The 27,811-nt window shown below is 44.0% G+C and overlaps 1 protein-coding gene across 1 annotated transcript in view; it reads left to right on the plus strand.

Moving 5' to 3' along the window:
* The first annotated feature begins 3,671 nt into the window (after positions 1-3,671).
* Positions 3,672-27,811, plus strand: part of LOC124004880 (signal-induced proliferation-associated 1-like protein 3) — a 109,849-nt gene continuing 85,709 nt past the window's right edge. Inside the window, exon 1 of the mRNA XM_046313704.1 lies at positions 3,672-3,890. The gene's annotated coding sequence lies outside the window, so the exon portion shown is untranslated. The remainder of the gene's footprint in view (positions 3,891-27,811) is intronic.

The raw sequence follows: 27,811 nt of genomic DNA on the forward strand, positions 1-27,811 counted from the left end.
CCTTTGACACAATTGAACATTAATTTCTCTTTCGGTCTCTTAAACTTTTTGGTTTCGGTGAACATTTTATCAAAGTCATTCACATGTTTTACAAAGATATAAATAGTTCTGTGTTACTAAATCTTAATACATCCAAAATATTCCGGATCAACAGAAGTGAATGACAGGGATGCCCAATTTCACCCTTTGTATTCATTTTGGTTGTGGAACTTCTATCTCTAGATATTCTGAATAATGGAAATCAATAGTGGTCCTTCTGTAGCTCAGTTGGTAGAGCATGGTGCTTGTAACGCCAGGGTAGTGGGTTCGATTCCCGGGACCACCCATACGTAGAATGTATGCACACATGACTGTAAGTCGCTTTGGATAAAAGCGTCTGCTAAATGGCATATATTATTATTATTATTATTACTGCATGCCCTTAATGCTATCACTGCACTCTCTATTAAAACTGAATGTTTCTAAATATGAAATCTTATGTTTATTTGACTCTGATGATAAAGAAATAGAAAATGTTCCTGTAAAGGACTGTGTTAAATATTTAGGAATACATCTGTCAAAAAAACACTTAAGTCAGACAACATATGAATTTCTCTCCTAACATTAAGAAAACCAAGAATATAATGAATAATTGGCTACAAAGGGATCTTTCTATACTTGGGAGAGTGATTCTGTCCAAGGCAGAGGGACTGTCTCGCTTTGTGTACCCCTCATTATCTTTATGTGTAAATCTCTCTACCTGTAAAGATATCAACAAGACTTGACTTCAAAAACAAGCCAGTCCTCTCTAATAAAAGAGGTGAAGGCGGTCTGGAAGTGGTGAATTTTGTGACATAAATAACACTTTCAAGATCAATTGGTTGAAAAGATGTTTGGTCAATACTGAATCAGTTTGGTCTTTCATTCCAAACGATGTGTTTAATAAGTTGGGATATCTTCCATTTTTACTGAAATGTAATTATATTCCTGAAAGATAAACCCACTAAATTGGCTAGGTTTCACCAATAAGCTTTAATGGCCTGGAAAATATGTTTCCCGCACAATTTTTCCCCACATAAAGGTCTTTTGTGAAATAATTCAGACATAACTGTAAAGAATAAATCATTGTTCTACCTTAGCTGGCACGAGAGGAATATTGACTTTGTTGTTGATGTTTTTGAGAACAGGGGTAATATTCTTGCATATGAACAATTTATACTTTGGATGGGTTTCCAATACCTTTCAGAGAGTTTATTTCTGTGATCAAAGCCATTCCCAGCCATTCCAACAAATCCTTTTTTTGTAATAAATACATAAGATACATTTTCCATTCATGGAACCAACTTACGCCCAGAGGAAAAAAAAGATATGGAACATGCTTATTCCTGATATTGTCTGGCTTGGTTGATGCCTTACAAATATTGTATACCAAACCAATTTAAGGAAGTGCACTTTACATAAGATATATCCATGTAATTCTATGTTGTCCAAATGTGTGGTTATTGACGATATCTGCGTTTTCTGTGAAAAAGATGGGAAAAATCTTACTCACTTGTTCTATGAATGTAAATCTGTGATATAATTTTGCAGAATATTATTTTCCATTTTGAACAAAACCCATATTTTTGACATGAAGGCTATAATATTGCAATGATAACAAGACCCTTGAAATGATTGTAATTTAAAAAAATAATTTATACTAAATACATTATACACAAACAAAAATTCCAGAATTCTATACCAAAATTACTAATATTTTTGATTGAACTGAATCATGTTGTTAAGACATTATCCACAGTGAATAACAAAAACAGTAACATCTTCCTGAATCATTATCATGATATTCCGAGTGAATACAATTGCACTATAATTGTTTTTATTTTTTATTATTATTTATTTGTATGTATTTAGTATTTTCTTGTTTATTTTTTTATACATTTAATAAAAACTTTCTAAAAACCTTAAAGTTTATAACTTTGTTTTGTTAGACATGTTTGATGTTGCGATGTAAGTTGCTGATAATTTTGTATTATGAATTAAAATATATATATATTTAAGAAAAAGTATGTAAATAAAAATCTATATAAATTCAGACTACATTATTATATTTCCTTGATAAATTGGCGTATTATGACGTGGCAATAATGTAATGCAGCTTAATAGTAAAACGACAGAGCCCCAGGACAACAGCACAATTAGACCCAACCAAATCATGAGAAAATAAAAAGATAATTACTTAACACATTGGAAAGAATTAACAAAAAAACAGAGCAAACTAGAATGCTATTTGGCCCTACACAGAGAGTACACAGCGGCAGAATACCTGACCACTGTGACTGACCCAAAATCAAGGAAAGCTTTGACTATGTACAGACTCAGTGAGCATAGCCTTGCTATTGAGAAAGGCCGCCGTAGGCAGACATGGCTCTCAAGAGAAGACAGGCTATGTGCTCACTGCCCACAAAATGAGGTGGAAACTGAGCTGCACTTCCTAACCTCCTGCCCAATGTATGACCATATTAGAGAGACATATTTCCCCCAGATTACACAGATCCACAAAGAATTCGAAAACAAATCCAATTTTGAAAAACTCCCATATCTTTTGGGTGAAATTCCACAGTGTGCCATCACAGCAGCAATATTTGTGACCTGTTGCCACGAGAAAAGGGCAACCAGTGAAGAACAAACACCATTGTAAATACAACCCATATTTATGCTTATTCATTTTATCTTGTGTCCTTTAACTATTTGTACATTGTCTTTACTGTTTTTAAACTTCTGTATGTGTAATGTTTACTGTTAATTTTTGTTGTTTTTCACTTTATATATTCACTTTGTATGTTGTCTATCTCACTTGCTTTGGCAATGTTAACACATGTTTCCCATGCCAATAAAGCCCTTGAATTGAATTGAAAACGACACCTTTGCGTCATAGTGGTTGGCAGGCATATAAAGTGGAGAGGATGGGATTTGTGTTTTCAGGTCATGTCCAAAATAAAATAGCCAAACGCTATCATCCACCTCTGGCCTGCTCGCCTCCCTACCACTGAGGAAGTACAGCTCCCGCTCAGCCCAGTCAAAACTGTTCGCTGCTCTGGCCCCCCAATGGTGGAACAAACTCCCTCACGACGCCAGGACAGCGGAGTCAATCACCACCTTCCGGAGACACCTGAAACCCCACCTCTTTAAGGAATACCTAGGATAGGATAAGTATTCCCCCCCCCCCTTTAAGATTTAGATGCACTATTGTAAAGTGACTGTTCCACTGGACGTCATAAGGTGAATGCACCAATTTGTAAGTCGCTCTGGATAAGAGCGTCTGCTAAATGACTTAAATGTAAATGACTTAAATGCTGTATGCCACTATTTGTGCTTACGTGTAAAAATGCTTTGATTATCATTGACTGCCACAAGGTTGCGCTATTTACTCATAAGTAGGCTCCAACTCTATAACCAACAACCCCAAATAGACAATGAACGTGATGCGAAATGATTTTACAGCCAAATGTAGCTAGGAACTGTTTTCCCACAAAAACACAACTGCGTATTTCTGAGCAGCGATGTTGTTTCTTCGAGACATTGCTTCGACAGCACTTATTGCATGTTTTTTTGCAATGAACATTACTAACGCGTCTATGTTACGGTTGTAGAACACTGCCCTTCACATGTTACTATCGGTACTACAACAACCACGCTCGCACAGGCGCATTGCGGCGTGAGATCGTTTGCTAAGCGCAGCGCGGTGGTTTCGCCTGGCTTGTGTGATCGGGACTCCGGAGAGGGCATTCCTGGCAACGTTTGCGAGCGAGAAAGAAACAAGCAGTCCACTATATTGTTCGATCAATGTTTCCCCTTGGATTGGGGATTTCTAACGGGATATAAGTTATTCGAAAGTGCGAGAACGTCGAGAGGTAAGAAAACACTCCCAAGTCGTATTTGAAAAGTAGTTTTGAGTAATAGTTCGGGCTCCTCAACAAACATTGAAAAGTGGCGAGTCGGCGAGCGGGGTAAACGTTTCGCTACCATTGCTCACTGCTTGCAACTGGCCAGCGGAGAGCTATAACTTCATTCCTGCTATGCAGCCAACAACTTGCATACCACGGGTTCTTTAAAAAAAAATCGTCGCTGCACCTTTCTAAACACGCAGAGGATATACGTCTCACCTAGACCCATATTAATCCGTTAACTAGTTAAAAACACGGTACATCGGCCTCAGAAATCATGTTTTATTAACAAACAAAAAAAAGCCCGATCCTTCCTGGTCCGCCGTCTTTCCAATACGCAGGCGCATAGTAATTTTTGCATACTCCGGGTTTGTACTTTCTCTACTTGATTTAATCACACTTGTAAAGGCCAAGCGGCTGTGGTAAAATGACAAGTTCCAGACAATGGGATAATCGTCACCTTAAGTGAAACGCAACAACATTTGGGAATGTAAACCAAGCCTAGTTTGATCGAGCTTAGAATTTTGAAAAGTGCTGCAGTAGAAAGTTGCTAATGTGGGTTCATTTTTGTTTTGATTGAATTGTCCACAAAACACACTATTTTCTTTAGGGGATTTGTGTTGGGTAGTTTATACGTTTCGTGTTTGGCAGCCTACGACAAAAATGTTTTGGTGTTGTGTGATTCACGGGTAAATCTTACGAACGAGCTAGTTAACTAACTAGGTCACTGAAAGTGGTTGTGCCTAGTATGGGTGACTCTGGCTAGCATGCTAACTACCTAAATCATTTTATTAACTAAAGCCCTCATACGTGGTCTTACTGATTTTCAATCAATCATCTTTCATTCAATCATAAACTTAAACCTCCACAAAGTTCACCAATATTTGCAAGCCATGCTGACCTGTTCGCACACAGTGTCAATGCTGATCAGCTGTCATTGTGACATGTTAAGGTCAGTTGTGTCTGCCACCTGACCAATCTTATGTTAGGCAGTTGTAGTTTCCCCTTAACTCTGAAATTGAGTTTGTGTGACGTTAAAATATCCTCTTGATTCAAAGATATCCATCTACTTTGTTCAAAGTCATCTGGTGGGTGGGTGGGTGTGCGTGCAGTGGGAAGGGAGGGGGGGGGGGGTGAAACGTATACATGTCGTATATTAGTCCACATGCCTGTGCACTGAATGCCGCAGGAAATAACAAATATTAGGATAGCCCTTTCATGCAGAGGGCAGCATAGATATGACGGTGCTTAACAATTTATTTTGGTTGCTTTCTCTCCGTGACTAATAGAATAACGATAATGCCAGTACCGGTCCACTAACTTCCCTGCTTTCTGAGAACAGAGGGTTTCAGATCAGCTCATTAATGTTACACGAATCACGGCTGCAGTTTCCTCATTGGCCTATTCACTTAATTTGAAAGAAATGACGTTAGAAAGGCAATGCGTGCTTGTGAAGTTCTGAATAACACAGTTGAAGTTGATTAACCACCACCAGGTGCCTCTAATTCCAACTTCAGATCCCCTCATTCATCCCTACTGCTTCAACTTTACAGGTGCCTATCGCTGAACGATAGAAGTGTTTTAATTGAGACACTTCGTTTTTGGATAATTTCCATCAGGGAATTTCTATCAATGTCTCACAACAGTGGTGAAACTAACCAATACACATTTTAGTACTATTTTATTTCTTCATTCTGTGCTGCGAAAATATTTTGACTAAGGTTCTTGAATCAAAACCTGAACTAAGAGGTGATATTATGCCATTTTACATGCTTTGGGATATTTATTTAGATGACAAGTTATTGTTGATGAATTGCTAAATTTCATAGTTATATTTTGGTTTAGTCCATTTCATATAGGCTACTGTATGCTGCCTTTATTGCCTTTCAAAGATAACATTTCTGTACAGCTTTAAAATAATTAGTGACTTAAATCACCTCTGGAGAGAAAAGCTTAACTTTAAAAAAACGTAAAAGCAGCATGTTTTGGTTGAACAAAATGTTATATTTATTATGTTAATTCTCTGTGGTTACTTGGGACCCTGTAGTAGTGCTTCCCAATGTAGTTCCATAAGGAACCGTTCAAAATGATCTCGATGAATATGCCGTAGTTTCTTGCTGTCTCTATGATTAGGCTTACATTATAAATAAAGTAAAAAGACTTTAAAATACAAAGGGAATTGTATCTCTGTGACCCCCGTTGCATTCTAACCTGTAAACCTAATGATTTCACCCACCCCTCTCATTGATGACTCATCGAACTCATGTGTTTTTTTGTTGTTGTTGAAGATAAAGACCACTGATTCAACTGGTTCTCAAGGGTACACTCTTACATGCTGACCAAACCGGCATCGCTCACACGTTTATTTTTGTTCACCCACACCGGAAGCGGTCAGGACACGCTGGTTGAAATATCAAAACAAACTCTGAACCAATTATATTCACAGGCCGAAAAGCATTAAACATTTAAGGCAATTTAGCTAGCTTGCTGTTGATAGCTAATTTGTCCTGGTGTTGCTAGCTAGTTTGTCCTGAGATATAAACATTGGGTTGTTATTTTGCCTTAAAATGCACAAGGTCCTCTACTTTGACAATTCATCCACAGATAAAACTAGAAACCTCATTTGTTTCTCGTCATCTCTCCTCCTTCCTACATGCTTCTTTTTCCTTTTTGGACTTTTATATGGCGGTTGGTAACCAACTTTACGGTGCATTACTACAACCGACAGGAGTGTGGATGTCAGTGCATCTTTCAATCACCCACTTTGGTATATGCTCCTAAAAACCAATAAGGAAATTTGAGAGGCAGGACTAGCAGCGCATCGAGCATCAAATAGAACAAACTTCTATTTTAACGCCTAGCCATGCAGACACTCGCTGTCGCTGCAATGATTGAATAACATGTATGTGTAAATGTATTTTTGCAAGCCTCACGCCCCCCAACGAGAGCGGGTTGGTCAGCATGTTTCTCAGCTGTTGAGTTAAAACAATTTTCATCAAATGAATCGAACATGGCTTGAGTGTCGGGTGTCTTCTCTAAAAGTAGACTACACAAGCCCTATCGATTTGATTTCTTTATCTTCCACTTAGTATTTTTCCGTTTCAGCTATTCTGACAGCACAGTTTGAGTCTTAATAACCACCACACGGGTAGTCCTCCCTCTCTGTTTTGTCATTTTAGATCTATACTGTTTCTTGCCAGGTTTCTCCCTGACCCCTGGGGACGTCCTGGTTAAATAAAGGTTAATAGAAATGAACAATATACTGCACGGCGTCACATAAGATGCGGCCGACAGACTGATCAAATCAAATCAAATCAAATCAAATCAAATTTATTTATATAGCCCTTCGTACATCAGCTGATATCTCAAAGTGCTGTACAGAAACCCAGCCTAAAACCCCAAACAGCAAACAATGCAGGTGTAAAAGCACGGTGGCTAGGAAAAACTCCCTAGAAAGGCCAAAACCTAGGAAGAAACCTAGAGAGGAACCGGGGCTATGTGGGGTGGCCAGTCCTCTTCTGGCTGTGCCGGGTAGAGATTATAACAGAACATGACCAAGATGTTCAAATGTTCATAAATGACCAGCATGGTCAAATAATAATAAGGCAGAACAGTTGAAACTGGAGCAGCAGCACAGTCAGATGGACTGGGGACAGCAAGGAGCCATCATGTCAGGTAGTCCTGGGGCACGGTCCTAGGGCTCAGGTCCTCCGAGAGAGAGAAAGAAAGAGAGAATTAGAGAGAGCATATGATCCATCATGCTCATTAGTGTAGCATCACAGCTCCGAGAGGAGGAAGCAAGCCCCGGGCTAGGGATACCATCTGGCCCTCATCATGCTGGAGAGAGCATCGTACGTTTGTGCATTTGTTGTTGTTGTTGTTTTGAGCACATATCGCTCACATCCAGAGTAAATAAAGTGTTTATCTGCGATTGACGTTGTGATCTTACCATGTAAATACACGGCATGCAATCGGCATTAACCCACCTGCACCGGTGTTGCTCACAGAATCTCTTTGAAGTATTGGCCGTCCCTTGAAGCCCGTATGTGACTCAGCATGTATGACAGTTTCAACAGTTTGAGTTATATAAAAAAGGAGCAGGATGTTCGTTAAAATTAGGATCTACTTTATGGCTCCTTTACTGTCATAAAACATCATCCCCTCTCCTCACTCCCTCAGGCACGAGCCCCCGAGGTGTTTTATAGATTCACTTTTCGGATAGGGAGGGAGAGCGAGCACTTCTTCCAGACCCAGTGGTTATTCCCCTGCAGGCTTTCCCCAGGCCTGTTTGACTGGGGTAAATATAGCCTGTTGGTTTTAGCTGGAGGATAAACACAGATGTTGAGTAGACCTTCCTCGCCACAGAACAATGTCCTCCCTGCACTGAGAGAGGGAGAAATGTCCCACTGTCCACAAAGCTTTTAAACAGAGTTATCGGACTTAGTAAGGTTGCTGTTAGGGCTATACGTCTCTACAACAGGGGTTTTTCTGCATGAAAGGGGGCTTAGGTGGTGGGTGTGGTAGGGTGTTTGGCAATGGGTGGGCGGAGAGGCTGAATTTGATTGATCTTTCTTTTTTTTTACCAATTTCCTGCAACTCCACAAGTCCATGTAGCAGATTATGGACCCTAACAGATATTTATGTATACTGAGCCAAAATATAAATGCACCATGTAATAATTTTAAAGATTTGACTGAGTTACAGTTCATATAAGGAAATCAGTCTATTTAAATAAATTCATTAGGCCCTAATCTATGGATTTCACATGAATGGGAATACAGATATGCATCTGTTGGTCACAAATACCTTCAAAAAAAGGTAGGGGCGTGGATCAGAAAACCAGTCAGTATCTGGTGTGACCACCTTTGCCTCATGCAGTGTGACACATTTCCTTCGCAAATAGTTGGTCAGGCTGTTGATTGTGGCCTGTGGAATGTTGTCCCATTCCTCTTCAATGACTGTGCGAAGTTGCTAGATTTTGGCGGGAACTGGGACACGCTGTCATAGACGTCGATCCAGAGCAACCCAAACATTCTCAATGGGTGACATGTCTGGTGAGTATGCAGGCCATGGAAGAACTGGGACATTTTCAGCATCCAGCCGTGCATTATCATGCTGAAACATGAGGTGATGGCGGTGGATGAATGGCACGGTGGATGAATGGCACGACATTGGGCCCCAGGAACTAGTCACGGTATCTCTGTGCATTCAAATAATTAAGCAATAAGGCCCGAGGGAGTGTGTTATATGGCCAATATACCAAGGCTATGGGTTGTTCTTTACGCACGACGCAACGCAGAGTGCCTGGATACAGCCCTTAGCTGCGGTATATTGGCCATATATCACAAACCACAGAGGTGCTGTATTGCTATTATAAACTGTTTACCAACGTAGTTAGAGCATTAAAAATAACTTTTGTCATACCCGTGGTATATGGTCTGATATGCCACGGCTGTCAGCCAATCAGCATTCAGGGCTCGAACCACCCAGTTTTTATAATAACTAATATTCATGAGTTCTAACTTGAAAAATTATTTGTTAGTTTATAAATGTACAATATATGCTCCCTGCATATAAAAACCACAAAGACTGATGGAAAGTCCTGAACGCTAGATGGTCATGGTCACATGTTGGAGGAACATATTGTCTGTAGCTTACTGTATGTCCATTGTAAGCTTGTGGCCACCAAGTGGCATTTTCACTTTTTAGTATGGAAAACAGCTGTGAGGATTTGTTTTTAGAATTTTTACAACATATTGACACAATTGTAATCTTTATAGAATAAAAATCTAATCTAATCAATTCAATGTGAAAAACATATTTGACTCAACATTAGCAAGCCAGCAGTAGATGAAGCAGAATGTGAATTCGTTCCTCCCTCTCTCCCTGGTTTTAGCTTGCGGCTATCACTGTGTAGCTGGCTAGGTTTAGGATATTTACTAGCCCATTCCAGTGAGTTGGCAATGTTAGTGACATATGGCAGTACACAAACAAAATCTTGCTCACTTATTTTGCCAACTAGAAAGAAATAGCCACAAAGTCATTACGAAACAGAGGAACACAATAGCAAGCTAATGTTAGTTGCTACGTCTTCAACAAGAAACAACTGTGATCAACATTGATCCTATGTTCAAAAAATAAACTTTCTCATTGAGCAAAATCCACAATCTACCCCTCCAAAGAATGCCTGGATCCAGGGTTACTAAGAAATGCCACCAGACCCGCGTTCGGATCCATGGCAGAGGTGTCTCATTACAATTTATCTCGCACTAGGCAGGCCTTACAGAAAACTCCCTCTGAGCCACAGACCGGCATATTTACATTCCGTTCCTAAAATCTGCCATCAGTCCAGTGTATGGAATATCTTCGAGATGCCCTAGCCCATAGCAGATGTCAGAATAAAATTCTGCTGGAGGTGTCGTATAAACCCGTGCAGATCCATCCGACTAGCCATCCACACACACAATTTTGGCCCCAGCCATAAGGCTGTATACAGTAAGTGACCTTCGTCATGGCTAAAACTACTCTTTCCCATAGGCTTGTACAACCGTTGAAGTCGGAAGTTTACATACACTTTAGCCAACTAGATTTGAACTCAGTTTTTCACTAATCCTAGTAAAAATTCCCTGTCTTAGGTCAGTTAGGATCACAACTTTTTTTTATTCGGTAGTATTGCTTTTATATGGTTTAACTTGGGTCAAATTTTTCGGGTAGCCTTCCCACAAGCTTCCCATAATAAGTTGGGTGAATTTTGGCCCATTCCTCCTGACAGAGCTGGTGTAACTGAGTCAGGTTTGTAGGCCTCCTTGCTCGCACAAGCTTTTTCAGTTTTGTCCACATTGTTTCTATAGGATTGAGGACAGGGCTTTCTGATGGCCACTCAATACCTTGACTTTGTTGTCCTTAAGCCATTTTGCCACAACTTTGGAAATGTGTTTGGGGTCATTGTCCATTTGGAAGACCCATTTGCGACTGAGCTTTAACTTCCTGACTGATGTCTTGAGATGTTTCTTCAATAAATCCACAATTTTCCTCCCTCATGATGTCATCTATTTTGTGAAGTGCACCAGCTCCTCCTGCAGCAAAGCACCCACACAACATGATGCTGCCACCCTTGTGCCTCACGATTGGGAGGGTGTTCTTTGGCTTCCAAGCCTCCCCCTTTTTCCTCCAAACATAACGATGGTCATTATGGCCAAGCAGTTCTATTTTTGTTTCATCAGACCAGAGGACTTTTCTCTGTGCAGTTGCAAACCTTAGTATGGCTTTTGTATGGCGGTTTTGGAGCAGTGGCTTCTTCCTTGCTGAGCGAACCTTTCAGGTTATGTCGATATAGGACTCGTTTTACTGTGGATATAGATACTTTTGTTCCTGTTTCCTCCAGCATCTTCCTATGGTACTTTGCTGTTGTTCTGGGATTGATTTGCACATTTCTCACAAAGTACGTTCATCTCTAGGAGACAGAACGCTTCTCCTTTCTGAGCGGTATGACGGCTGCATGGTCCCATGGTGTTTATACTTACGTATTATTGTTTGTACGGATGAAAGTGGTACCTTCAGGCGTTTGGAAATTGCTCCCAAAGATGAACCAAACAATTTTTAATCTGAGGTCTTTGCTGTTTTCTTTTGATTTTCCCATGATGTCAAGCAAAGAGGCCCTGAGTTTGAAGGTAGGCCTTGAAAAACATCCACAGCTACACCTCCAATTGACTGAAATTATGTCAATTAGCCTATCAGAAGATTCTAAAGCCATAATTTTCTGTAACTTTCCAAGCTGTTTAAAGGCACAGTCAACTTAGTGTATGTTAACTTCTGACCCACTGGAATTGTGATACAGTGAATTATAAGTGAAATAATCTATCTGTAAACAATTGTTGGAAAAATTACTTGTGTCATGCACAAAGTAGATGTCCTAACTGACTTGCCAAAACCATAGTTTGTTAATGAGACATTTGTGGAGTGGTTGAAAAACAAGTTTTAATGACTTTAATTATATTGAAAGTTTTTATCTTCAATAGAGTGATCAGAGGCATGCAGCTATAGTTTTTCACGGAAAAAACACTATATACATAAGTATGTGTACACCCCTTCAAATGAGTGGTCTTGGCTATTTCAACCACACCAGTTGCTGACAGATAAATCGAGCACACCGCCATGCAATCTCCATAGACAAACATTGACAGTAGAATAGCCCTACTGAAGAGCCCTACAGTGACTTTCAACGTGGCACTGTCATAGGACGCCACCTTTCCAACAAGTCCGTTTGTATAATTTCTGCCTTGATCGAACTGCCCCAGTTATGCTGTTATTGTGAAGTGGAAACGTCTAGGAGCAACAATGGCTCAGCTGCAAATTGGTAGTCCAGACAAGCTCACAGAACGGGATCGCCGGGTGCTGAAGCACGTAGCGCGTACAAATCGCCTGTCCTCGGTTGCACACTCACTACCGAGTTCCAAACTGTCCCTGGAAGCAACGTCAGCACTATAACTGTTTGTCTGGAGCACACAAGTCACCATGCACAATGCCAAGCGTTGGCTAGAGGGGTGTAAAGCTCACCGCCATTGGACTCTGGAGCAGTGGAAACACATTCTCTGGGGGCGGTGAAATCATGCTTCACCATCTGGCAGTCCGATGAACGAATCTGGGTTTGGCGGATGCCAGGACAATGCTACCTGCCAGAATACTTAGTGCCAACTGTAAAGTTTGGTGGAGGAGGAGTAATGTTCTGGAGCTGTTTTTCATGGTTTGGGCTAGGCCCCTTGGTTCCAGTGGGATATCTTAATGCTATAGCATGCAATGACATTCTAGAGATGATTCTGTGCTTCCAACTATGTGGCAACAGTTTTGGGAAAGGCCTTTTCCTGTTTCATGGCAATGCCCCCGTGAAAAAAGCGAGGCCCATATAGAACTGTTTAACAAAAAAAAATGGTGTGGAAGAAATTGACTGGCCTGCACAGAGCCCTGACATCAAGCCCATAGAACACCATTGGTATGAAAGCAGACTGCGATCCTGGTCTAATCTTCTAACATCAGTGCCTGACCTCACTAACGCTCTTGTGGCTGAATGGGAGCAAGTCTCCGTGGTGTTCCAACATCTAGTGGAAAATCTTCCCAGAAGAGCGGAGGCTGTTATAGCAGCAAAGGGAGAGCAAACTGTGTATATTAATCCCCATGATTTTAGAATGAGGTGTTCGACGAGCAGGTGTCCACATATGTTTGGTCATGTAGTGTATATTAGTGCAACGCATTCGGCAGAAAATAGTGTTGTTCATCAGGTGACAACAGAAGTGCAGCACTGTTTGGCTTAGCAGCCACACCAGTAAATGAACTCGTGAAAAAGCAAGGTCTTTTTTTTTTGTTGCAAAAAAACAGAGTCCGATACATTTCCTAATGTTTTGCTTCAGAATTGTTCTACTTCATATTCATCATCTCCAGCGCCACCCCAACATCAATATATGTGAAAATGGTACGTTTCTAGGTTTAGTCGTAGAGAAGGGTTTCCAATGACGTCGCATGATTTGCTGTGACTTTGACCAATAGCGAGTAGGCGTTGCCTGCTAATTGGTTGACGTCATTGAAAGCACTTATCTTTCTCTACAAAACATAGAATCATGCAATTTCCGTTGATGTTGTGCTGGTGCTGGAGATGGTAAATATGACATTGTTCCTTCAATCTTTCATTTTCCCCGAGGAAAAGTAGGCAACACAGAGAAAAGTACCAGACAAAAGTAACGACACATTAGTCGGAGCGCTGTCTGCTGATCGAGTACCCCTTAGTGAATTCTCAAGAGTGCAGAAAGGGCAACTGAAGCACAAAATTAACCTGAGCAGATATTGAAATAAGAAGCATATTTAGAAAAAACAGCAAGACATTTCTGCGCGGGAAAAACTCTGAATTCTGCATTAACGCGACCCCCTGCGCTGTTAGGTTAGATACGGTAAGACTGGGGAAAACATCTTCACACCCCAAGAGCCACATGAAAGAATAGGTCTGCCTCCTTGAGGTCATCTCAGAGTTCTCACGCTGTAGTCAAGGCCAAACATGTAGGAGTGACTCGGTCAGAGAAGGCTATAAGCCCAGGCCTGGAATAACAAATGTCAAGCTAAAATGCCCTCAGCCCTTACTGGTGTGCTGTTTTTAACATGTATTGATTTCTGACCCCTTATACCCTCCTTGGTTCTAATTAGGTCATTCACATTTCGAAACCGATGCTGTGCTGAATCAATAGAACAGGTAGATGAGCAAATCACGCATGCAGAGATCCCCTGGCAAAGCATTTCCCCAACCCCTTGGGATATGTGGGTGCAACTGAGGCCCTCTTGATTTGCTGTTCTCCACGTTCTTATTTTCCTCTGTATTTGCCTCTGCTGTTTCCACCGAGAAGCGCTAGCAAGCCTAGCTGTCTTTATTTCACCCGTTCTCTAGCTCTCTCTCAAACCGTGCTCGTGCACATGGAGCCGTAATGGACAGGGCCGTGTGCGAGTTAAGATGTGAGGGGACTTCCACAAAGAGCCCTGTCACGCAGAGAGTGAAATGTTCTATAGAGGAAGGAGGAATTCCTGGATAAAGGGAAAAAGAAACTGCGGATTCTCTCTCTTTTATGTGTTGAGGAGGGCTCGACGTTAGACTTGTACAACCCCCACACACATGGTTGGGATCACCATGTTGTCACTCATTGGTAGAGCTCCGAGAAGTGCAAAGCTGCTTCGACCCGGGTTACTTGAGTGAATGACTGGCAGCGTATGATGGAGCTGCCCGTGATTGTGTTCAGGAGTGTTGAAGTGATGTGTGTGTGTGTGTGTCTGTGTTTGCATACTGGTTTGCTCACTGGATGAAGAGAGGGCAGCAGGACATCTGATCTTTGCTCGGTTCCATCTGTGTTTCATTGGGAGATGAGTTGTTTGGCTCTTGCTTGCCCTGGCCCTTCCCATTGCGTGAGTGGAGGTGCGGCCTAAGGACAGGAAGTAAGTGCGCTCAGGGAAGTAAGTGAGTGTGTACTGGTCTGTGTGGTCAGGGCGATGACTGTCGCTATGAATCAGACAGTAGGCATGACTAGAATCCAGCTGGTCAGGATATAATAAAATACATCCTCAACTATTCCATTTATGGTTGAAGCGACGTTTTTAAGTATGCATTGATAACATTTTGGAATGGATGAATGGGTACAACCCAACAGCACCAGGAAAGCTGTGGTCATTTGCTTAATTCCACTTCCTCTGTCTCTGAGGATGTTTCCGTTTTGGAGCTGGCCAGTCACACCCATGTCTATCTGCTCATCCTTATCCCCCCCGCTTTCATTCTCTATTTTCACTCTCCCTCTCTCTTTTGCTCTGGAATGTGTCTAGAGGCGTGCGAACGTCCCTCCCACCCTGTATGCGTTTGTGCAGTCCAGTCCACCTCCCCACAGTTCAGATTCTGTCTCCACTGTAGAGTCATTGTTTTAATGTGAAGTGGGTGTAGCATGTGGTCATTCCACGAATGCCATTTGGACAGATTTTATGGTACTGTACCAGTGTGTGCATTTTTTCCTCCCCATTTCGAAATCCGATTTGGTGTGATGGAGCTGCTGCAAAGGCCATGTGGTTATACTATATAGTATGTTCAGGAAGAGAAGGGGGTGTTTCTGAGAGAGACGCAGGCTGTTTGTTGTTTCGGCGGGTGGGGCTGTTGTCTCTCCTAATGATGTGTGTGTGCATGTCTCTCTGGGCCAGTGGCGGTACACTAATGATGACAAATGTCTGTGAATATGTGTATGAGAGAAAGAGAGAAATAATTGTGCACTGTTGGTTGACATCTTTTTGTTCCTTGTCCCCTTGGAGTGGGCCTGAGAGTGATGGCGTGAGGGAAGTTGTGTTTATTCCCTCTAGAACAGTAGACCCTGTTATCATCGTGGGAGAGAGAGATTGGCTAATAAACCCAGACAGAGAGGTGGCGGGACGGAGAGGAGGGCGGATGAAAGGAGGCGTAAAAAGGATGTCTGCAGCCAGCCCAGAGGCCAAACCGAGCCAGCCCAGAGGCCAAACCGAGCCAGCCCAGAGGCCAAACCGAGCCAGCCCAGAGGCCAAACCGAGCCAGCCCAGAGGCCAAACCGAGCCAGCCCAGAGGCCAAACCGAGCCAGCCCAGAGGCCAAACCGAGCCAGCCCAGAGGCCAAACCGAGCCAGCCCAGAGGCCAAACCGAGCCAGCCCAGAGGCCAAACCGAGCCAGCCCAGAGGCCAAACCGAGCCAGCCCAGAGGCCAAACCGGAGGCCAAACCGAGCCAGCCCAGAGGCCAAACCGAGCCAGCCCAGAGGCCAAACCGAGCCAGCCCAGAGGCCAAACCGAGCCAGCCCAGAGGCCAAACCGAGCCAGCCCCTACAGTAAGGGTGTAACGGTACACGTATTCATACTGAACGGGGACCTCGGTTCAGGTCCACACTGTGAACCTGAATGAATACATCAAAAGTTTTTTTTAAATACACTAGCCCTATAGGCTATACGTACGCTGCGTTCTATGCCATTGGCTGTTGATTAAATCTGATCTGCAAAAACTCTGTAGGTTATTCCGTGAAAAGAACTACAGCCTATACACATGTTGTAATCAAAATTCTAATCTTAAATGGCACATTTCAAACTATCCTTTCATGAAGCGCAGCCGGGAACTAGTTTTGTACGGTGGGGGGGTTGATAAATCAGAATAGGAGGGTCCTCCATCATCGTTTAACTCTCCAGTTTGGGAAAATTTTTGACTCCGTAGTAGATTACAACCGCGATGGACAGAGTGTTGTGGATAAAACACGAGCAGTATGTCGCCGCTGCTCCGAGAATAGCCTATGCGGAGTGGCGCGTGTAGCTTGTTGTTGTTGTTGTTGGCCAATCAAAGCGGCACTACAGTGATAGTGCCTCAGTGTGTGGCAAAGCAAGTTAGGAAATCATCTAATCAATGGAAGATGGAGTTACAAAGTTAAAGAAGGACATGCTACAGCGACCAAGAGCCAACTAGGCTGATATTTTAATCATCTGAATGGAGTTGTTGTTATTGGTAACTGTAGGACTGGTAGAAAGTGCATGCAAGCCTCAAATAGCTTAGCTAACTATCTTCTCTGTAACTAGGCTAGTCAGTTAAAGAACACATTCTTATTTTCAATGACGGCCTAGGAACAGTAGGTTAACTGCCGTGTTCAGGGGCAGAACGACAGATTCTTACCATGTCAGCTCGGGGGATTCGATCTTGCAACCTTAACGGTTACAAATCCAACGCTCTAACCACTAGGCTACCTGCCGCCCCTACACTCTAACCACTAGGCTACCTGCTGCCCCTACACTCTAACCACTAGGCTACCTGCCGCCCCTACACTCTAACCACTAGGCTACCTGCCGCCCCTACACTCTAACCACTAGGCTACCTGCCGCCCCTACACTCTAACCACTAGGCTACCTGCCGCCCCTACACTCTAACCACTAGGCTACCTGCCGCCCCTACACTCTAACCACTAGGCTACCTGCCGCCCCTACACTCTAACCACTAGGCTACCTGCCGCCCCTACACTCTAACCACTAGGCTTCCTGCCGCACCAGGTTTTGATGCAGTCAAGACAGGTACTACACTATATATACAAAGTATGTGGACACGCCTTCAAATGGATGGATTTGGTTATTTCAGCCACACCTGTTGCTGACAGGTGTATAGCACACAGCCATGCAATCTCCATAGACAAACATTGGCAGTAGAATGGCCTTACTGAAGAGCTCAGTGACTTTCAAAATGGCACCATGATAGGATGGTCTGTTTGTCCAATTTCTGCCCTGCTAGAGCTGTCCCCGGTCAACTGTAAGTGCTGTTATTGTGAAGTGGAAACGTCTAGGAACAACGCCAAGCCGTGAAGTGGTAGGCCACACAAGCTCACAGAACGGGACCGCAGAGTGCTGAACCGTGTAGTGTGTAAAAATAATCTGCCCTTGTTTGCAACACTCACTACAGAGTTCCAAACTACCTCTGGAAGCAACGTTTCGTCGTGAATGTCATGAAATGGGTTTCCATGGCCGAGTAGCCGCCCACAAGCCTAAGATCACCATGTACAATACTAAGTGTCAGCTGGAGTTCTGTAAAGCTCGTAGCCATCGGACTCTGGAGCAGTGGAAACTCGTTCTCTGGAGTGATGAATCACGCTTCACCGTTTGGCCATCCAGTGGACGAATCTGGGCTTGGCGGATGCCAGGAGAATACTACCTGCTCGAATGCGTAGTGCCAACTGTAAAGTTTGGTGGACGAGGAATAATGGTGGGGACTTTTTTTTGATAGTTCGGACTAGGAAAATCTTAACACTTCAGCATACAATGATATACTAGACAATTCTGTGCTTCCAACTTTGTGGCAACAGTTTGGGGAAGGTCCTTTCCTGTTTCAGCATGACAATGTCCCCATACACAAAGCGAGGTCCATACAGAAATGGTTTGTCGAGATTGGTGTGGAAGAACTTGACCGGCCTGCACAGAGCCCTGGCCTCAACCCCATCGAACACCTTTGGGGTTGGAACACCGACTGCGAGCCAGGTCTAATCGCCCAACATCCGTGCTCGACCTCACTAATGCTCGTGGCTGAATGGAAGCAAGTTCCAACATCAAGTGGAAAGCCTTCCCAGAAGAGTTATAGCAGAAAAGGAATGTCTTGTTTGACGAGCAGGTGTCCTCATACGTCTGGTCATGTCGTGTACGTAATCATGTTGGATGATAAATTACCGAGCTATAACAAGTTAGAAGTTAGTCTATGGTTGGTTGCTATCTCTCCTCCCTCCACCTCGTGTCACTCACTCACAGTACACACAGCGCAAGGACACGCCTCTGCCTGTTAGAGCGTCTCGCCCCAGTGATTTATCAGCTCTGGTTAACAAAGTAGCTTACAAATTGACTTCTGCTGCTTCCCTCACTCTGACTTGACCGGGTCTGGATCTGACCAGATCTATACAGAATTGGTCTAGTTATCCTCGGGTCCATTCAGAACGGGTCTCAAATGTATATCGGATCCGGGTGGGAAAGCCCCAGGTCCATTTCGGAATGTGTCTGACTTTTTGGACCCGTGAAGTCCTCCTCCACTTTAGAGGCCCAACATAACAATCCCTGTCACAACAGACAATGCAAGGAACGTTTTATAGTTTTGCAAATAAAGTTAGCCAAATAAACAAAAATGAACTATAGTAACTGTTGACATGAAAGACACATTGGAGGATGAGCGTGTGAATGAACCCCTAAAGGAAAAAGTGAGTGGCTAGAATGAACGTGTGAGTGGAGGAAATGTGCTGTTGTCCTTTCCCTGTTCTTCTCCTGAGAGGGAGAGGGTGTGTGCTTGGTTTAGCAGGGCAATTCAGTGGCTCCCCTCCCATCGGGCTGAATGGGAGCACTCTGAAAAGGGTGAGGACAGGACACAGACAAACACAGAGCATGTATTGTCTATCACAGTAACCAGGTGACACACACACTCTGAAGGTCACTTCCATTACTCCACCCCTAAATAAAACGGGCTTGGCCCACTTACAGAATCACAAACCCTCAGCTAGGGATGTGGCTGGTCACAACGTTTCTTCAGCGGTTTCACGTTAATTGACCATTGATTAACAAACACATTTAGCCTCCCCTGGCGTCCACACACAGCCTACATGCCACTGATGCAGACGTTTGGAACATCTGCATTTTAAAATGTCTAATACATCCATGTAATCTAGCCTAACACCTTCACAATAAATCCAGTATTTATTTTAGACTGATCTAAAGCATGATGTGAAGAAAATTTCAGAAGGCCAGAATAGCATATTCTGAGTTCTCCTGATCTGGCTATGCCAAATGGCTATGGGCTACACTAGTTCGTTCAGCAGACAAGATTTACTTAGAATTCCATGGCATTATTTTATAGTATGAAGAATACAACAGGGATGTAAACTAGTCACCTTTTCAGGTGAAATTTGCCGTTTTGAATCCAAAATAGGTGATCTACGTGATTTGTGTCGATCCGATGGGGGGGTTGGATCACTACTGGCTGTAAGTGAACGAGTGATGCGCGTTTGGAGAAATACTGGCTGTATCCAAGGTTCAGCCAATCGTTCACTTAACAATAGAATGCAATGCAGCCAGCGATTTAACCTCTAGCGTCGAGCAATCCCGTATCCGGGAGCGTAATCATAGCCTCAAGCTCATTACCATAACGCAACGTTTCCTATTCATGAAAATCGCAAATGAAATGAAATAAATATATTCAAACACAAGCTTAGCCTTTTCTTAACAACACTGTCATCTCAGATTTTCAAAATATGCTTTTCAACCAAAGCTACACAAGCATTTGTGTAAGAGTATTGATGGCCTAGCATAGCATTAAGCCTAGCATTCAGCAGGCAACATTTTCACAAAAACAAGAAAAACATTCAAATAAAATAATTTACCTTTGAAGAACTTCGGATGTTTTCAATGACGAGACTCTTAGTTAGATAACAAATGTTCATTTTGTTCATCACGTTTGGCTAAGAAAAATAGAAAAGAAAAATACTGTGACTTACAACGCCAAACTTTTTTCCCAAATTAGCTCCATAATATCGACAGAAACATGGCAAACATTGTTTAAAATCAATCCTCAAGGTGTTTTTCACATATCTATTCGATAATCTATCAGTGGTGGTAGTTGGCTTCTCATCAGAAGCAAACGGAAAAATATTGCAGCTGGAGATTACGCAATAATTGCGACGGAGGACACCAAGCGACCACCTGGTAGATGTAGTCTCTTATGGTCAATCTTCCAATGATATGCCTATAAATACGTCACAATGCTGCAGACATCTTGGGGAAAACGTAAGCTGACTCCTAGCTCCTTCACAGCCATATAAGGAGTCATTGGCATGAGGTGGTTTCAAAAAATGCGGCACTTCCTGATTGGATTTTTATCTGGGTTTTTTCTGTAACATCAGTTCTGTGGCACTCACAGACGATATATTTGCAGTTTTGGAAACGTCAGAGTGTTTTCTTTGCAAAGCTGTCAATTATATGCATAGTTGAGCATCTTTTTGTGACAAAATATCTTGTTTAAAACGGGAACGTTTTTCATCCAAAAATTAAAAAGCGCCTCCTATATCCAAGAAGTTAAAGAAAGAAGAGACAACCAACTTACTTACTTGTTACAGCATCAGGACACACTCTGGAAAGGCATCTTGTCAGTTACAGCAGCTAGCTGGATCGAATTCTCCGTTAGCTAGCCAGAGAAATGTTGAGCAACAACAACTCATCTGATCAAGTAATTGAGTTTATGGTGTGAAAATTAGCTGGCTAGTAAAGTCAGACAGCTAGCGTGAGCTAGCTAACGTCACAACATCAGATGAGCTAACGTTAGTAACCTAATCAATCCGCTCTAGTATTTACCGGAAAACGACTCCTTGCCGCTCCTCAAGTTATGACGCGTTGGTTGCTTACTTGACCCTGGCAATCTGTGTGAAATGTTAACTAGCTAACGAGCTAACTGCTATCTGTTAACCACATACTGTGAAAACATTTAGTTATTTTTCAGAATGAGAGAATTAGGTGACAATGAGGCGTTGCTTGGTAGACAAGTGGATTCAGGGATCAAGTGTAGCTGGAGCTGGGCCTGGCTTAAGCTGGATGCCACGATAGATGTGGAAGGAACACCACACATTTTCCCCTCTTTCTCACTTTTGCTGGCACATTGTAGAACAGATGTCCACAGGCAGAAATTGTACAATGTAACCATATGCAGTGTAGCCCATAGTGTTTTTGTTGTGTTGAAGTTGACAGTAACACATGTGTGAGTGAGGGGGGGGGGGGGTTGTACTCAGTGAATGTTATTTTTGCACACGTAGACTTGTACACTTGATCGATGTCTATAGTGGCCACTATAATAGAGCAAATTCTATTTCTACTTTAAGATGTTTTTTTCCCATGTGTAATATTTATGTGTGGTCACAAGCGTTCTATTATAAAGGCTGTCATGGCTAACTGCAATATCATATTCTTTGTTGTGTAATTAGTTTCTCCCTAGCAGGGATTTCTTGCATGTTTCAGTGCAACAAAAAAAAGTGTCACCTTTTTGGGCCCTCAGCAGTTTGCATCCCTGATACAATTGAACAAAACAGAATAAAATAAAGGATATTTTCTCCAAACGATTTGAGTGATGCGGCTATTCTGTGTTGAGCGGTTAACAAGAAATAGGTATTCCTATATGCTTAATTTAGAGTTGTTAATGTAACTTTAGTTGTTCTACAAACGTTGCGTATATATGTTTTGATTTTTAATACATTGTAATTCTGCGTGACGTGACTCTGATGATGATTTAAAAACCGCTACTTAATGGGCATGAGCTGTGCTTAGTTTTTTCTGCAGGCTGTACACACTACATCAGTCTCTCATTCACAATTTGACAAGCACTTGATGAGCCCAGAATTTCACGGTGGCATTCCCTTTGTGTGGCTGTAATGCACCCTAAAAAAAATAATTTAAATATAGTAGGCCTAACCTATAGAAAGCTGATGGCCTCTACTAAAAAGAGGAGGATCCCATCACGCTGTTTTCTTGTGCAATCGCATAGACTATAGAAATGTTGTGCAACATGATCTCATGGGCTCTCATGAAGTGTTAGATACATTTTTCGAATACATTTGCATTGATGTCAGAGAGCTGAGAGGGACAATGGGAGCCCTGCGTACCAGGCAGTTAGCAAGTTTAGTAGGCTACTAATGACCAGCAGCAGCATCAAGAGCTCGGAGAAGCCTAATTACCGTGACTAAACGGTCACATGGAATTTGACTGCCTTCATGACCGCCGTGGCGGTAATACGGTCACCGCTACAGACCTACAGCCAGCGTCCTCGCCACTTAGGCATGATCCTCTCAGCTTTGCCCTCTAAAAGTTGCATGAATTCACTCTACACAGACACCTAAAACTCGCACACACTTGCGTGCATTCACATTTACTTTCATACAGTTATCTCTTTTGCAAACCCTTGGACACACACACACACACACACACACACACACACACACACACACACACACACACACACACACACACACACACACACACACACACACACACACACACACACACACACACACACACACTCTGTTGTGTTTTTCCAGTGGTTCCCATGTCTGGATTTTACTGGAATGTTGGCATCCACACGGGGAGCCTCTAGGCAGTGTCTTTCTCTTGTTTTCTCTAGCCCCCCCCCTTCACTCTCCTTTCCTCACTCATTAGACAAATGGTTTCACTGAGGTCAGGCCACATGCTGTTGTCTGTTCAGTGGGACGTGTACCTGTGTCTTTGCAAGTGCATGGTCGTGTGCTCATGAATGCGTGTAGGCTCACACCATACTACCCTTGGCTAATCGAGAGGGTTTATTGCGTCAGAGGGACACGCCTTTACCGGGCTATTACTGACCGAATTCCATTTCTGAGATGCCTGAGATGGCTCTGGGGGGGGGGGACCTTCCCTTTGATGCTGTGAGCTTAGAATCAACAAGCAGACATCAGTAATCGTGGTTGCTCTGTATTAGAAACACATGCTGCGGAGAGGAGAGTTTCATTTTAAAAGGGCATCGACCCTTGGACACTGAAGGGTGGGTGTTGACAGCTCTGGGTGGGAGTTCTGTCTCTACATTAGCCTGTCAGAGAAGGGCTTTGTAAGAGCATACAAAGCTAGAAGTACACACACACACACACACACACACACACACACACACACACACACACACACACACACACACACACACACACACACACACACACACACACACACACACACACACACACACACACACACACACACACACACACACACACACACACACACACAGAGTGCTCCTCTGCATTGGAAAAAGCCACACCTTGCTCCTGGTATCTTTCACCAAAGACTGCCTATACATCACTGTCTGAATAGACCTCAGCTCACCACCTGCCTCTGTTCACCTGGCCAGGATAAGGGAGTGGTGTGTGTGTGTGCACTAGGCCTCGTTTGTATGTCTGCGTGTGCAACGGTGCTAAAGCTGTGCTGTGCCACGGGGAGTGCTTTTTAGCGCCGTTTGCTTGGTTTTAATGCCCATGCTGCATTCTTCATATCTCATTATAGATTCCGTTTGTAAAGTGTCCTTTTTTTCTCTCTCTTTTCTTCTTCTAGTGATTCCGTTCAGTCTCAATAGTGCTACTGCACTCGGTTTGCCTTGCTTTGGCAGGCAAGCCCAGACTACTGCTCAGGGGTTTTGGACATGTAACCAAGGCAGCTGTGAAGCAGCACTACAGTTACAGTATGTTGCCAAGCTGTTTTAGCAACAGCAGGGGAGATGTCTGTGTGTCTGTGTTGTGTAACAGTCTTTGAAGACACATGTGTGAGGGACTAAGTTGGTGTGTCTGTACTGTGTGTGTGTTTCGCATTGGGAGCTGCGTGGGCACAGAGTGTGTACCGAGTGATGACGACACACAAGTTGAACGGTACACAGTCAGCATAACTCTGGTCCCTGGGACTGGGAACAGGCAGACTGGGGAGGGAGAAGGCCTCCACTGGGCCAGCCTGGCCCCGGCTTTCACACATTTAGGTTAGGTGTGAGCGAGGAAGAGCAGGCCCTAGTAAAACCCGTAACACCTGGGTGCAAGGCAGTTGTGGCTATATATTTTTTCTGTGCTTTTCTTTCTGCATGTGTGTGTCAACTTGTGTGTCTAGGTGTTGTTACACCTAATTAATCGGAAAACCGGGGCCCCTTGTAGTCGCGCTGCTTCACTGGACTCTCGGGGTAAGGCCTGTCAGACACAGAGGAGGAGGGCAAGAGCAGAGAGATTATGAAGCGAGGGATCTGTTTTAACACTCGGGGGTCTGCTGCCAAAACACCTAGCTTAGTGCTTTTAATCCTCAAGCCAAAAGGGTTTTTGCTTTCCGATTGTGCTCTCGTCTAACTTCCTTTTCAAGTTTGTGTGCGTTTGTTTGCGGCCGTGTTTGTGAGGCGTGTTCGTAAACACGCTATGTGCACAGCTTGTCTGGTTGTTTCCTGGTCGTCAACATGCTAGCGAAGAGCCCCAATGTGGTTTTGGAGTGAGCCTCCCCTCCCCGTTGGTTCTTCTACACAAGCAGGCAGGTGTTTATTTACCCTGGTCCCTGCAGGGCTGGCATCTGCCCTGGGAGCCAGTATACCGCATGGAGCCCCAGCCTCGTGTCTTCATTGGTTTTTCCCCACTGTGTGTCTGTTTTCCTCGCCGTGCTGGGCTCACAGTTAATAAATCCATGCTCGTTCCACAACGTTCTTTTGTATTCTGTCTTTTTCTTTCCTTCTATGTAGACAGTTGCCAGGGTAATGAGTGGTAGTGCCGTGCCCGAACTGAACCGCGCACCCATTGTTAGGACGGCCTATGATTATTGCCAAAGACGTTAGCCTACCGAACCCAGCGTCGATAGCCCAATCTGACATTGTGAGTGTGGGGTGCTCACACATCAGTGGAGGTCTGATGGAAGGGAGCAGAGGCTTGGAGGGGCGATTCAGTAGCAAGGGCCCGTCACTGTGGGTTTTACGTCTCGGCGTGGCGCCGCACGGCTCCTCCGCAGAGTCACGCCGGAATCCGGGTCGGCCCTGTTTTCCCGAGCAGCCCCGGGACGTGCTCCATATCGCTCTCTCTTTCTCCACGTCGATCTCTCGGCCTCCCTCTGCCCTCCGCTCCCACCGAGGCTAATGAGGAGCACGTAACGGGTAATCTGACAGGAGAGAGGGAAAGACCGGGAGAAAGACCGGGAGAAAGACCGGGAGGTTTTACTGGTGCAAAGGCGGGTTGCCCTGCTTGTGTGAGAAAGCTTTGGCGAGGTTGTTTGTTCATGCCAAAACTCTGTTTTTGAAAGTGGGGCTTGGGGAGAGAGAGCACGGTGGACAGCATAGCGTTCTACAGGCTGAAAGGGGATGGGGCAGGCGTGAACTTTTTGTCAGCATCTACAGCAACGTCTCCTCCGACGACTTCTTACACCAATTTGTAACACTGAGCTAAGTTAGAGCTATGTTAGAGCTAAGTTATCTTATGGGCCGCGGTGTGCTCTAGTCATTTTGGGACCTGCGTCACCTGCCCTGTCTGTCGCTCCATGTTGGGTTGGCACAGCATGGCTCTGTTGGCAAGACAGATGGCCTGGTGCTGGCTACTTAAGGGATGGACTGTCCAGACAGACCCTATTACCATCTCACCTAGGGGTCTCTATGCCATGGCAGCTTCACCATACCTAGAACTAATGCCCAAATTCAGATCTTCCCCAACCGCCTTAACCCTAGCTCGGCAAGGTCTGAATCGGGATTAGGCTCTTTGGAATTTTCACCTTGCTGCCAACACCCGGGGCTGTCTCTATTTAAAGGAACACGGAACTCACAGTTAACCTAAAAGGATTTGGAGCTGTCTTGCCATAAGCAGTCATTTTTGAGTAACCGGCTGGAGTGGTTGCACTGTGGCTTTGGACACTGGATCCAGCCTTTTGAGTTGGAGTCCAAGGTGATGTGGTCTAGCAGTACAGAGGCTGAGCCCAGGCTGCCCACAGTCAATATTGGCTTTTGTGAGTGCCTGCCTTCTGGCGTGAGAACAAAGAGACTGGCAAATGTCTTTTGAGTGAGAGAGTGAGAGAGTGAGAGAGTGAGAGAGTGAGAGAGTGAGTGAGTGAGTCTGCCTGAGATGTGACACCTGTTCCTAATGTTCTCCAGGTCTGCATTTATAAAACACTTGATGCTAACCACAGCTCTAAGTGGTGAGTGGGTGGGTTTTTGATTGCATTCGTTGACAGCTCTCACAGGTTTTCCTGTGTACATGCATGAGTGTGTGTGGTTAAAATGTTTGCGTCGTGAGCTGCTGCTATTTAAATGCGACACACCAACGGCAAACCTCTTGCTTGGGAAACGGCCACCCATTGAGCCCTGGGCAGTATGTTTGTCTCACTCACTCACTCATTCTGTCCAGCTGGCTGCCCGAGAGAGTGAAGGATGTAAAGAGTCTGTACAGCAGAGTCAAGGAGGTGTAGAGGGAAGAGTTGGCGAGTGAAGGATATAGGGGGGGGGGGGGGGGGGGTACAGAGAGGGCAATGAATAGTAAAGGGTGTGATGGTAAAAGTGTGTCTCGGTTTCCACGGCAACATAAAAGAGACCAGCCAGTCTCGTAAACTACACGTGTCAGAGATGCTTTGAAGGGAATCTATCCCCTGCAGCCCCTTCCTCTGCCTGGGTGTGCTTGTCAGGCCGTAAGTAATGATCACCTTGCCCATCTGAGGCGATCAGAAGAGCAGGCCTGAGCCAAATGCTTCTCCCACCTATAAGCTCGTGGAAAACGTGTAATGTTTTATAGTTTTGTGCGTGAATATGTGGACATCTATAAGTACCTAGGTGTCTGGCTAGACTGTAAACTCTCCTTCCAGACTCATATCAAACAGTTTATCACAGTGCCATCCGTTTTGTCACTACAGCACCCTATACCACCCACCACTGCGACTTGTATGCTCTAGTCGGCTGGCCCTCGCTACATATTTGTCGCCAGACCCACTGGCTCCAGGTCATCTACAAGTCCATGCTAGGTAAAGCTCCGCCTTATCTCAGTTCACTTTGCTCACGATGGCAACACCCATCCGTAGCACGCGCTCCAGCAGGTGTATCTCACTGATCATCCCTAAAGCCAACACCTCATTTGGCCGCCTTTCGTCCAGTTCTCTGCTGCCTGTGACTGGAACGAATTGCAAAACTCGCTGAAGTTGGAGACTTTTATCTCCCTCACCAACTTCAAACATCTGCTATCTGAGCAGCTAACCGATCGCTGCAGCTGTACATAGTCTATTGGTAAATAGCCCACCCATTTTTACCTACCTCATCCCCATACTGTTTTTATTTATTTACTTTTCTGCTCTTTTGCACACCAATATCTCT

Source organism: Oncorhynchus gorbuscha, linkage group LG19, assembly GCF_021184085.1.
Source record: "Oncorhynchus gorbuscha isolate QuinsamMale2020 ecotype Even-year linkage group LG19, OgorEven_v1.0, whole genome shotgun sequence".
Taxonomy (NCBI): Eukaryota; Metazoa; Chordata; class Actinopteri; order Salmoniformes; family Salmonidae; genus Oncorhynchus; species Oncorhynchus gorbuscha.